Raw genomic sequence first — 12,227 nt, forward strand, 5'->3', positions numbered from 1 at the left:
CTCTGCCTAGATGCTGCTCGCTTGCTCTCTGTGATCTTACCTTTAGAATCTAAGAGCTATTTAAAGAAAAGAGCCGTAGTGTTTAGGTTGCTTCCTAGAAGGTTACACCGATTTATAAAAGCAATAATTAATAATCTTGCATCAGTAATATTTAAAATTACACAAAATCCCTATCAGATTCTACTTACTGGTCAAATTCTCTGTTTTGACAAATTATACTGAAGGAAAAAAATTTTATATATATATATATATATTGTCTTTGATTTGTATTTCGCTTAAACTTCTTTCATCAAATAGAACAAACATTTTTTTTTCCCTCTCTCTCTTTTCTAATAATGAGTAGGAGAGGGGGAAAAACTATTCTAGACTTTTTATTTTGTGAAAAATAACTTATAAATGAAAAATATTCTATTTAGAAATTATTTTCTAAGAAAATGTTTTCTATGAAAATATTTTTCATTATTTGGTTAGAATATTAAATTAATCGTATGTGTTTATATAATGTATATATAAATGTTTTCGCATTTTAATAGAATTGTCAAAATCTGAAAAATGACATCTTCTTCACAGAAAAAAAAAAGTCATTTTTCTTAAAAATAACTTAATTTTCTTTTTTACCAGAAAAATAATTTTTGTTAACTAATTTCCTGAGTACCTCAAATATGAAAAAATATTTTTCAAAAAAATATTTTCTGCAAAACAATTGGAGTCTAAAGCAAAACAAGCAAACCAAAGTCTAATTGATCAATTAATGTCCACTCTGGAGTCTTTAGCAGGTTGTAATTTTATGTTGCCTCATTTCAAGCTCAACATAATGTCAGGTTAAAAAATTAATAATAAGGGATTTGGTATTTTCCAAGTAGAAAAAATCAAATATCTCAATGCTTGTTGGAAAAACACTAGAGATAAAGTTAGCTTAATCAGTATCACAGGTAATATAAACATTTGTAACTGATGAATGAAAACAGGGTGAGGACATAGGTTCTGAATTCACTAGAGACTATATGCTTTCAGGTTCTGAATTCACAGCATCACCATCTCCGATAGTATGCGAATGCAGATGACCACCGACGCAAGAGACATATCATTAGGTTTCTTTGAACTTGAGTTGCCTCCATCAAAATGTCCAAAGCCCTTTTGTCTTCGTCCCTGCTTTATTGTTACTTCTTTTTATGTGGGAATTATTCTCTCATCCAAGAGTATCCATTGTGTGCACTGTTGTTAGAATTTTACTATTCTCAATTCGGATCTTACGATTCGATTTGATTATTTGTTCTAGTGATTTGAATTTAGAGGGTGAATCTTAATTATATTTGAGTGTTAATTGAATCTTATGATTTGATAATAAGTTAGGTGAATCAATACTAGTCCATCAATTTGTCATTCTTTTTCTGGAGTGTTGTTAGACTCATAGTTTCAAAATTTAATATTTCACTCCATTTGTTATTGTGAAAAGTGTACACAAAACCTTTCCTTAGCTATTTTTCTTCTATTAGTCATTCTTTTCCCTCTCTCTCTTCTTTTGATTTCTTTTTTGTTTAATTTATTTCTCTAAATATATTGTCAAATTATGTCATTTTATAGTAATATATTCCGACCTTTTAATTTAATCCACTATTTTTTTTCATTATTTAATTATTTATTCAAATTTAAATGGCCGTTCAACACATACACAATAATAATCATCGTCTATGATTCATAATTTATAACATAAAACTATATAAATATGTTGTTTTATTAAAATATCATTCTTAATTATTAGCAAAATGATAATTATGTATTTATCAAAATATGTCATTGTAATATTTTTTTTACTTATTTTTTAAAATATATCACTTTTAATTAATTTTAAGAATTTTTATCAAATATTACAATTCGATTTGATCTTTATTCACAAAATAAATATTTTAATTCTCGATTCGAAACCTAATTTTACAACTGTGATTGCATGTACTGCATTTTTATTAACTTCCTGATTTAATTGAAATAAGAGAGGAAAAGATATTTGTTATATAGTTAAGCAGGAGTGAATAAGTGATGTTATTTCTTCTTTATCGTTTGATTGAACTCTGACTCGTGTTTTAATTCATAACTTTACAGTTTTAAAAATGTTTCCAATACTATTAAACCAAAATTTTGTAATGCAATTTGTTCTTGTTGTCCCATTTTGATAGGTTGTAAAGCAAAATATATTGATTTGGGCATTCTTAAAGCAAAATATAATGATTTGGTATTTTTTTTTCTTTGTACTATCTTTTGAGAGTAAGTTAAATTCAGTCTATTTTTCTTATTATGGTATCAAAGTCAACAATCTTGAAGTGTGAGGGAAGTGTGTTATCTCACATCGATCAGGTACAAGGTAAGATTGCTAAATATATAAAGACTTGGATAATCCTTGATTCTTTTTTGAGTTAGCTTTTTAAAGGAGTTAGTTCCGATCCACTTTCTTATCGTTGTTTGATAACTAAGCATGTGTGCGCAGGGAATTGCAGAGGGGATTAGTTTTTGCATTTCTCATAACATTGGTCTTTTGTTTATGCATGCTGTTATAATTTAATGGAGTTACGATATTCTTTTCCCTCGTTCCAGGGTGCCTGGAATGAATCAAGCTAATTAAAATACCTTGATTTCGGTTTAAGTTGCACGCATGTCCTTACAGATGATGAAATTATTTCTCTTGTAAGTCTGATATTTTTCTACTTATTCTCCTTCTCGTATGCTTCCAATAGAATGCATGCAGGATCTGTGCGCAAAGAAGAGGAATGAAGAATTTTTTTTAAAATAGTGGAGAAAGAAGAAAAATGCAGGATCAGTCACATGATAATAATCTGAAATATAGTAGAACTGGTGATAACATGCATTTAATTTTTTTAGTAGGGAATTTGAGAATGAAGACTCGAATCTGAATCTATTAGGTGAGTAATATACTTTCAGCCGCTAGATCAAACTATACACCACAACCAATTGATTTAAGCACTTCAACATTAACTCTAACTAGAGGGGATAAATTTAGACTCTATCGACTTATAACTTGTTTTAATATGAAAAATTAAGGTTTAATTAAGAGTAAATCCAATTATTTGCATTATTCAATTTGAAATTGATCCATTTGCATTGATCTAATTAATTTAAATTTTGATTTAAAAATTAAAAAAATAAAAATTAATTTTTCTGATAAAAATAAATATTTTGATCAAAATGATTTATATATTGCAAATGGATTTGAATTTGACCTCAAAATACTCAAGCAATTCAGAAAGTAACTCAAATCAACTTAATTAAAATAAATCAATTTGCATTGAAAAAAAAAACTAAATAATCTACAACTTAAAATAATTCGAAGTCTTTTTTTAATTAAAAATAAAAATCCAAGTCAAATAACTCGAATATAATCCATATGATACAATTAATTAATCCACATGCGCCCCCCCAAAAAAATCTAATATCCAATTAAAAAAAAAAACTTAAATAGCATCACGAGCCAAAATAATTATATATAAAATATCTCTTACGGTCTTGGCTATGAAGAAAAAAAAAAAATTGATCGATTGTATAAAAAAAATATATGTTTATTTATTAATATGGCCAATCCTTCCACTATTTTAAATATCATGCTGTATTTTTCTTTTTTTGTAACATGAAATATAAGATTTTGTTAACAAAAGATGATAGCATGATGAAATCAAGTTCTGACAAATGACTATTCGATGAGCCTATAATAATTAATTTTTTTAAATTCAGCTCTAACTAAATTTCGATTTTAATTTATAATAATTCTAATAATAATTCATTAAGTTTTAATTTGTAGTAAAATTCATATTTCAAATTCTTAACTTGGAAGGATATATACATAACTCACGGTATATATATATATATATATATATATATATCCAATTTCAAGTCTTAAATTGTATCTTATACTTAATACTTTGCCTATTTTTTCAACTACATTAAGCAGAAGTAACCTTCGCTTGAGAGAATCTTATAAAGAAAGAAACTACAAGTTTTAAAATGCTTAAAACTCAATTTCAATCATTATATTTATTGGAAAAGTTTAATTTAGTTTATTTTTAATTTTTATTTAAATTAATTCAAAATTTTCAATTTAGCTCAAAAATTTAGAAATTTAACTTTTTAATTTTTCAGTTTAAATCAAATCAAGAAATTAAGAAATTTAACCAAAAAATAAAGAAATTAAACTTCTTAATTTTTTATTTATTAGTTGTAGTAGTGAACTATTTAATAGTGGTTTAAAGTAAAAATATTCAAAAAAAAATATTAAATTAACTGTTAAATACAAAAATAGTACCTGCTTGTATAATTACTTATGCCACCAAATAATATATAAATAAAAGAGGTGAGATTTTGATCATAATTAAAAAACTAAATATACTTTAAAAGTTATTATTATCCGGAAATGGTGGTTTCTTGTAGGCAACATAGGAATACATCATATGCAAGAAAGAGGGTCAATACACGTTTCGGAACCATTCACAGAAAATCAGCATTTGTAAAGAATAAGATCATATTGAAGGCGTGGCTGGTAACTATACAATTGCCGGTTTATGGTTCTTTTTATTAATTTTATCTTGAGATTTATGCATGTTAAATTAAATCATTTCAGTTATTTTACGAGTGCACGTTAAGAGTCAAATCTAATCTGATCTGATCATTCATTGCAAATCTCTCTCAACCATATATATATATATATATATATATATATATATATATATATAAACGAGGCCATTACAGTGAACTTTCTCTTATTGTATTTGAGGTCAATGACCAGAAACTATATTTGAATGGTTGTTTATACAAAACCAACATTTAAAGAAAGAGCAAAGGCTGACAGGCAGTTATGATATAACATAACTAGACTGTTCAGTAGCTATATATGAATGTACTTAACACCATGTGGTATATATATGATTAACCAGATAATTAATTAAGCAAGAAAGGAAAATGTAGTTTCTTTTTTAATTTCTTATTTTTTAACACTTTTTCCAAAAAGGAAATTCTTAGATAACAGTTAGTATGCTTTATGAGGTTAGGATATATCATGGGCAGGAAGGAGAATCTATTTGTAGCAATTTATAGTTTAATCGGTGGCATTTATTTATTTTTTTATGTTTATCTTTTTCCTTAAAATGATGCATTTATTTTTTTAAATTAAATTAAAATAAAATTTCATTTAATTAATGATGCATTTATTCTTTTTATGTTTATTGTGAACTGATTTGGTTTTGACCCCAGCCTGAATTCTCACCTAGTTCATTTATCACTTTTTTAGAATGTAAAATTTTATAAGAATTCAATTCAATTAATTTTTTTTATTAATTTTTATATTCGGAATGACGAAATTTTAAAGGAGATGGAGTAAAATAAAATTTTATAAAATAAAAATTTTCAAATTATGGTTTTTCATGGTTTTCAAAACTTCATAATTTTTTAATTTTTTTGTGTTTAGGGGAAAGGGAAAGTTTTTATTAAAGTATTTGAATGTTTTAAAAAATTAAATTTTACAAATCCACCAATTTGGTAAATTGAAAAATAGAAGCTTTTATAGGTTTTCAGTTATCTGAGAACAAATTGTGAGACTTCAATTATCACATATGGAAATCTAAGTATCATTTTGTGAGAATTCAATTTTCGCAAATGATTTATTTCGATAAAAGTCTTAATGATATTTTAATCTTTAAAAAAAAAAATTCTCCAAGAACCCTCACCAACGACAAATTATTAGGTGCACCCAGTGTACATGCACATTTACTAATAAAACAGTGGGTCCTATCTTTCTATTTATATTGTGTAACTGTTTTTATATGAGTATGTAGTGCACTATTTTTTAGTGCACTAGGTGTACTGTATAATTTGCCCTCACTAACACCCATCTAGTCACGATAGCACATTCCGTGACTTACTTTGGATAATCAAGATTGAAAATTCTTACCTAGACCCGGTCTATCATGAACTCAATATACAATTATATGAGAGAGCTCTATGAATCAGGAGAAGCTCAGCTTCATTGGCATCGTTGAAATCATGGGGGGCCAATTGGGCAAGAAAACATGCATCTCATGATGCGTCCCTACCGCAAGTGCACGGGTCGTACAAGTAGTATAGAAAAGATATCGTTCCCACGAGGAGTTGTGTTAATGATTGAATTTTTGATATAAAAAGTTGAGTAAATTGAAATATTTTTGAAATTAAAGTAATGAATTAATGGGTATTGAGAATGTGAAATCTATGTATGCAAAATTAATAATCTATTCAACAATGTATTAATTAAACTAAAATTGCATCAAATTGAAATAAGCAAGTTCAAATATGGCAATATTCAAAATGGTAAGTAATTAAATTCGATTAGAAATTAACAATGGTAAAAAGGCGATTCCGGAGTTCGGGATTTCATATCCGAGCTATTTTGGGATTTTAAATTGGTTATCCAATCTTGTGAAACTTATGGTTTTAAGGAGATTAATTCTTAAATCCTTCGAATACCCTTTCGAGTGAGACAAAGAGTGCCTTAATCAAACTAATCCTACTTTCGTGGAGTTAGAATTAATTAAGACCCATTAAGTTCTTTAATTAATCTGTGAATCCTCTTAATCCTTAGTCTATTTCTAGATCTAAGTTAATTAAGTCCAATTCCTTGATTATCTATCATAAGGCCTTCTCCTTTCGGTGCCTCAACCATGGATTAAGAACATCACTTAATGGGATCCTACACTAAGCATGTCATTAAGTACACAAGAAATGAATAAAACTCATTAGGACCACAAAATATGGATTACCCAATCAAAATCCACAAAATATCTCAAATATTACAACCCTTACTCCAGAATCAAAGGTAAAACTACTCACTATCCATAATGCTTACAAGATATATTGAGTTTAAATGGAAATAAAGCTTTAATCTAAGCTAAGGAATAAGAAATTAAACACTAGAAATATAGAAAAATGTAAGGGAAGAAAGAAATCTGCAAATCTTGGTTGAAAATGGTGTGGAAGGTGAAAGTGACTCTTCGAATTCTGCCTCTCCTCTCCTTTCCTTTTTTGCTCCTTGTCTCATTTCCTAAAATGGGAAAATGAGACTATTTATAGCATTTTTCTGACATGGAGCCCTAAAATGGTATGTTCTAGGAGGAATTATCTGAGGATTTGGTGGCAATGTCACCTATGGATTTGGTGGTAGTATGCAACACATGCTCACAAAAGAAATAACCAGGAGAAACCTTGACCTTGTGAAAAGCACACCATAACATGAATAATTCAGATTTCCCCACAGCACCAGAACTAGTCCCTCTACCCAAAATAGTGCTAGCAATCAGTCTATGAATAAACCTAAGTGCAGGGTCAAAGATTTGAGAAGTTTTTGATCTGCCAGCAGAGAAAGTCTGAGGTTGGTTTGTGATGATTCTCCAGAATTGTGCAGCATTCCAAATACCCTTGTTTGCTACCTCTACTCCAGTATGTGGCACTCGAAATAACCCATCAATTGCAAAACCAAAAATGGTATGAAATTGGTCCAATGATAGCTCTCTATTTTGCCCCAAACATCTAAATCTCATAATTGGCTTATGGTCTACATCATGCAATTTGAGGATAGCAGAGAATGAAGAAATAAACTCCAAAACTAGAGTTGGATAAACTATCTCCTGCTTATGCACAAATTCCATCCAACCCATACCATCAAGATATGCAACTATATTGTCAAATAAACCAAGAGATTGTAGAGAATCGACAGAAATATACCTAGTGGGTTGTACCTTTCTTTCCTTAAGTTTCTTAAAGGCTGCCTTTTAGACTGCATCAGGAAGAGGCCAAGGGAGTTTTGAAACCAATGAAGCTACTGAAATTGGCTTTTTGCTGGAAGAGGGTGCGGAGGCTGGAGTTTTTGGCTTTTTGGGTGGTGGTTCCGATAATGGGGTAGGTGGTTCTTTGCGTTTGGATAGAGGAGGGGCAGAGGACATGGGTCGCACAGATTTCGACCGGATTTTTCGTTTGTACGTGGTTGTGGGAGGTGGTGGGGGTGTCGCTTGTGGAGGGGAATCGGGATTGGGAGGTATCGTTGACAATGGCGAGACCTCGAGAGGAGAAGCTGGACGGGAATGGGGAGGCGACTCCATGGTTCTTGATAGTGAAGATGGAGGAGATGAGGGCAGAAATGAGAATGCAGGGAGAAGTTAGGGTTTATCCGATGAAAATGCGAGTGGAGAAAAAGGGTATACCGGAATTGAGGTCGTGGGGGAAAAGGGGTGAGCAGGGATATCGGGAGGTGGAGGAGGGAAGAGAAAATTGCCGAAAAGAAATTTGATTTGAATCGGGTTTGTGTAGAAACTGCATAAGTGAAAAGTAATTTATGCATAACTTGTGCACTCTTTTATACATGTTTCAGAATGATTTGAACTTCAGAGAAATAGCTCATGCATAAGTGCATAAGTCATGCACTGTCCTTATGCACTGTTTGGCAAGTTTTGAAATCTTGGGTTGGTGGTCATGCAGTTGTGCATAAGTCATGCACCTTCCTTATGCACCTCTCGGTGGGTTTTGGTGTTTGGAAAATGTGGTTATGCAGTTATGCATAAGTCATGCACTTTGCTTATGCATGTTTCGGTGGGTTCTGATTTTTGTGGAAGGTGGTTATGCAGAAGTGCATAGGTTATGCACTCTGCTTATGCAGATCTCGGCAGCTTTTGGTGTTTGGGGTTGGTGGTTATGCAGTTGTGCATAAGCTATGCACTCTGCTTATGCACTCTTCGGTGGGTTTTGAGATTCAGAGTGTGAGGTCATGCAGAAGTGCATAAGCTGTGCACTCTGCTTATGCACCTCTCGGCAAGTTTGGAATTTTCAGATTTCTGGTCATGCAGAAGTGCATAAGTCATGCACTCTGCTTATGCACCCCTCGGCAGGTTTGAATTTTTGGAGTTTCTGGTTATGCAGAAGTGCATAAGTTATGCACTCTGCTTATGCAGACTTCGGCAGAGAGAGAAAATGAAGAATTTAAAGTTATGCAAATGTGAATAAGTCATGCACTCTGCTTATGCAGGTTTCGAAAGATATGAAATTTGACAAAATTAGGCTATGCAGAGTTGCATAAGCTATGCACTCTTCTCATGCACTTTGCAACAGGGATGAAAATGGCAAAAATTGTGGTTATGCAGGATTGCATAAGCTATGCAGTTGCTTATGCACAATTCAACAAGATTAAGATTGCAATGGAACATGATTTGCAAGTGTGAAAAATACCCTAGAATGAAGAAATATAATTCCATGAAGCATAAACCATGAGAAATTTTCACCAAAAACACATCAATATATACAAAGTTCATAAAAAATGCATCACACAAGCTTGTAGAAGATGGATCCTGCATAAAAGGCATTTGCGACCCATGCCATTTTAACTCAAATTCTGCAAATCAACATTTAGCACATTAAAACTCAATAAAATCTGTATAAAGTTGTATCTATTCACAAATGATGAACTCCCCAAGTCATGCCAAGAAAAATACAGCATTTCCACCTTAAATCCCACAACCCAAATAAGCTCATAACTGCAAAAATGGCTCACTTACCACCATATTAACATTAAAAGCACATTTACTTAAAAGTTACACACCCAACCTCACCAAGAACGTAAGCCATCTACTGCAGACACCCTCTTTGCTGCAGAATGTCATTTTTTTGCTCTGCATAAACCAGGTAGCAACCCAAGGACATAATTCATCTGCTGCAGACCTTTCCTTGCTGCAGATTTCATTTTTCCTCTCTGCATAAACCAGGTAGCAGACCCTGCACTGGTTATGTAGCAAAAATCAATCAATTTGTAAGAGATTTAAAGAACATAATTTCAGGTTAAGGGTCACTCCCCAGCAGTTCACCAACCTTCCTCCATTGAAATACATCTACAAGGGACAAAATTCAACAAATGTCAAAAATTGAATTTGGGGAGATTCAAGATAAAAACAAAAGTAATGAAAGTAAAAGTAAATCAGCAAAATAAAAATAAAAGGACTTGGGATGCCTCCCAAGAGGGCTAATTTATAGTCCTTAGCTGGACTTTTGTCATTTTTCATGGTGGCTGGAATTGGAATTTATTGCCTCTGTTTCCAATAGGTGCTTCAATGAATCTATACTTCATTTTCTTTCCATCACATGAGAAGATCCTTGTTGCTTTGTCTAAAAATCCGACCATTTCTTTCTTGACAACCTTTGGTGTATCTTTTTCTTTGAGAGATGGTTGCTTGACCTCACTTTTCTCCACTTGCTCAAGTTGAAAGATTGATGCCATATGACAAGGTGGATTACCCTTTAAATGTTGTGCAAATGCAGCCTCTTTTGGATTTTCATCATTGATACTCCCTTCATGGATAAGACAACTTTCAAGAGAAGCCTTCAGATAGCTCTTTCTAAAGTGCTCTTTTACTAACTCATCAACTATATCAATTCTCAAACAAGAGTCTACATCTTCATGTTGCTTCTTCTTATCATTGCCAATATTGAAGACTAAATTATCCTCTCCGACTCTGAGAGTAAGCTTCTCACCTTTCACGTCAATCAAAGCACCAGCGGTAGCTAGGAAAGGCCTCCCTAAAATGATTGGGATATTAGAATCTTCCTCCATGTCCAAGATTACAAAGTCAACAGGTATATAGAACTTTCCAACCTTCAGAGGCACATTCTCCAAAATCCCTTCAGGATACTTGATTGATCCACTACCAATCAAGAGAAATGTGGGTTGGCTTAAGATCTCCCATATTGAGCTTTTCATAAATGGAGAGGGGCATAAGGCTAACACTAGCCCCTAGATCACATAAAGCTTTTGTAGAACATGATTCCCCAATGTGGCATGGAATTGAAAAACTCCCTGGATCCTTGAGCTTTGGGGGAAGTTTCCTTTGAAGGATAGCACTACATTCTTCTGTCAAAGCTACAGTCTCATGGTCTTCAAGCTTCCTCTTGTTTGAGAGAATTTCTTTCAAGAATTTTGCATAAGAGGGCATTTGTGAAAGAGCATCAACAAACGGCACATTTATGTAAAGTTTCTTCAAAACCTCTAAGAACTTCCCAAATTGCTTATCAAGCTTGGCTTTTTGAAATCTTTGTGGGAAGGGAAGCTGTGGCTTGTAGGGCTCAGGAGGTATATACTTCTCTTCCTTCTCTTCAATTTTCTCTTTACATTTTTCTGCACTCTCTTGTTTTTCACTCTCATCAGTTTCTTTCTCATTTTCTCTCTTCTCACTATTTTCACTCTTCTCATCATTTACAACTTTCCCACTTCTTAAAGTAATAGCTTGACACTGCTCTCTTGGGTTTTCTGATTGACTTGGTAGTTTTCCAAAAGACTTGGCACTTGAGGAAGATGCTTGTTGTGCAATCTGATTTTCCAGCATTCTGTTATGTGTTTGCATCTGTTCTAGCCTTGCTTTCATCTCTCTCATCTCCTCATCATGCTTATTTTGGTTAATAAGAATTTTTTGCAATAAAGCTTCAGTGGTGGAATTTTGTTCTTGCTGTTTTGGTGGAGGATTCATATTTTTCTACTGAAAATTAGGCAATGGTTGCCTATTTTGCTGATATGGAACTCCTTGTTGCTGTTGTGGTTGAAAATTCTGATTTGGAACTTGACTTTGCTGATTTCCCCATGAAAAGTTGGGATGATTCCTCCAATTTGGATTATAAGTTTGAGAATAAGAATTCCCCATATGTTTGTTTCCATAATTACCAACATATGCTGCTTGTTCTCCATAATCTACTCCACAGCTGGTAGTTCCTTCTGCATAAGCCACTTGTTGTGAACTTCCAGATGATGATGATGAACTAACCAACATACTCAAATCTTCCATCTTCTTAGCCAAAACATTTGTAAGTGCATCAAACTTTGCATTAATCATGTTGAACGGATCAAGATCATACATCCCAGCAGCTTGCCTCTTTTGAGTTGGAGCTGGTCCTCTTAGACTACTCCAAAGATGAGTATTCTTTGCAATTTTCTCCAATAGCTCATAAGCTTCATCTTCATGCTTCATAATAAATTCTCCTCCTGTTTGAGCATCAATAATCCCTCTGATTGCAGGAGTGACATTTGTGTAAAAATTCTGATTTATCATCCATTTTGGAATGGCATGATATGGGCATAATCTCTCTAATTCCTTCCATCTCATCCATGACTCATAAAGAGTTTCATCTTCTCTTGGTCTGAAAGCTGTCATTTGATTCCTCAATTC

At 32.4% G+C, this 12,227-nt stretch overlaps 1 non-coding gene across 1 annotated transcript; it reads left to right on the forward strand.

Moving 5' to 3' along the window:
• The first annotated feature begins 12,120 nt into the window (after nucleotides 1-12,120).
• On the forward strand, nucleotides 12,121-12,227 carry LOC131171651 (small nucleolar RNA R71). Its single transcript, XR_009142309.1, has one exon. It is a non-coding gene; the product is annotated as a small nucleolar RNA R71 (small nucleolar RNA).

The sequence above is a fragment of the Hevea brasiliensis genome, chromosome 12 (assembly GCF_030052815.1).
Source record: "Hevea brasiliensis isolate MT/VB/25A 57/8 chromosome 12, ASM3005281v1, whole genome shotgun sequence".
Classification (NCBI taxonomy): Eukaryota; Viridiplantae; Streptophyta; class Magnoliopsida; order Malpighiales; family Euphorbiaceae; genus Hevea; species Hevea brasiliensis.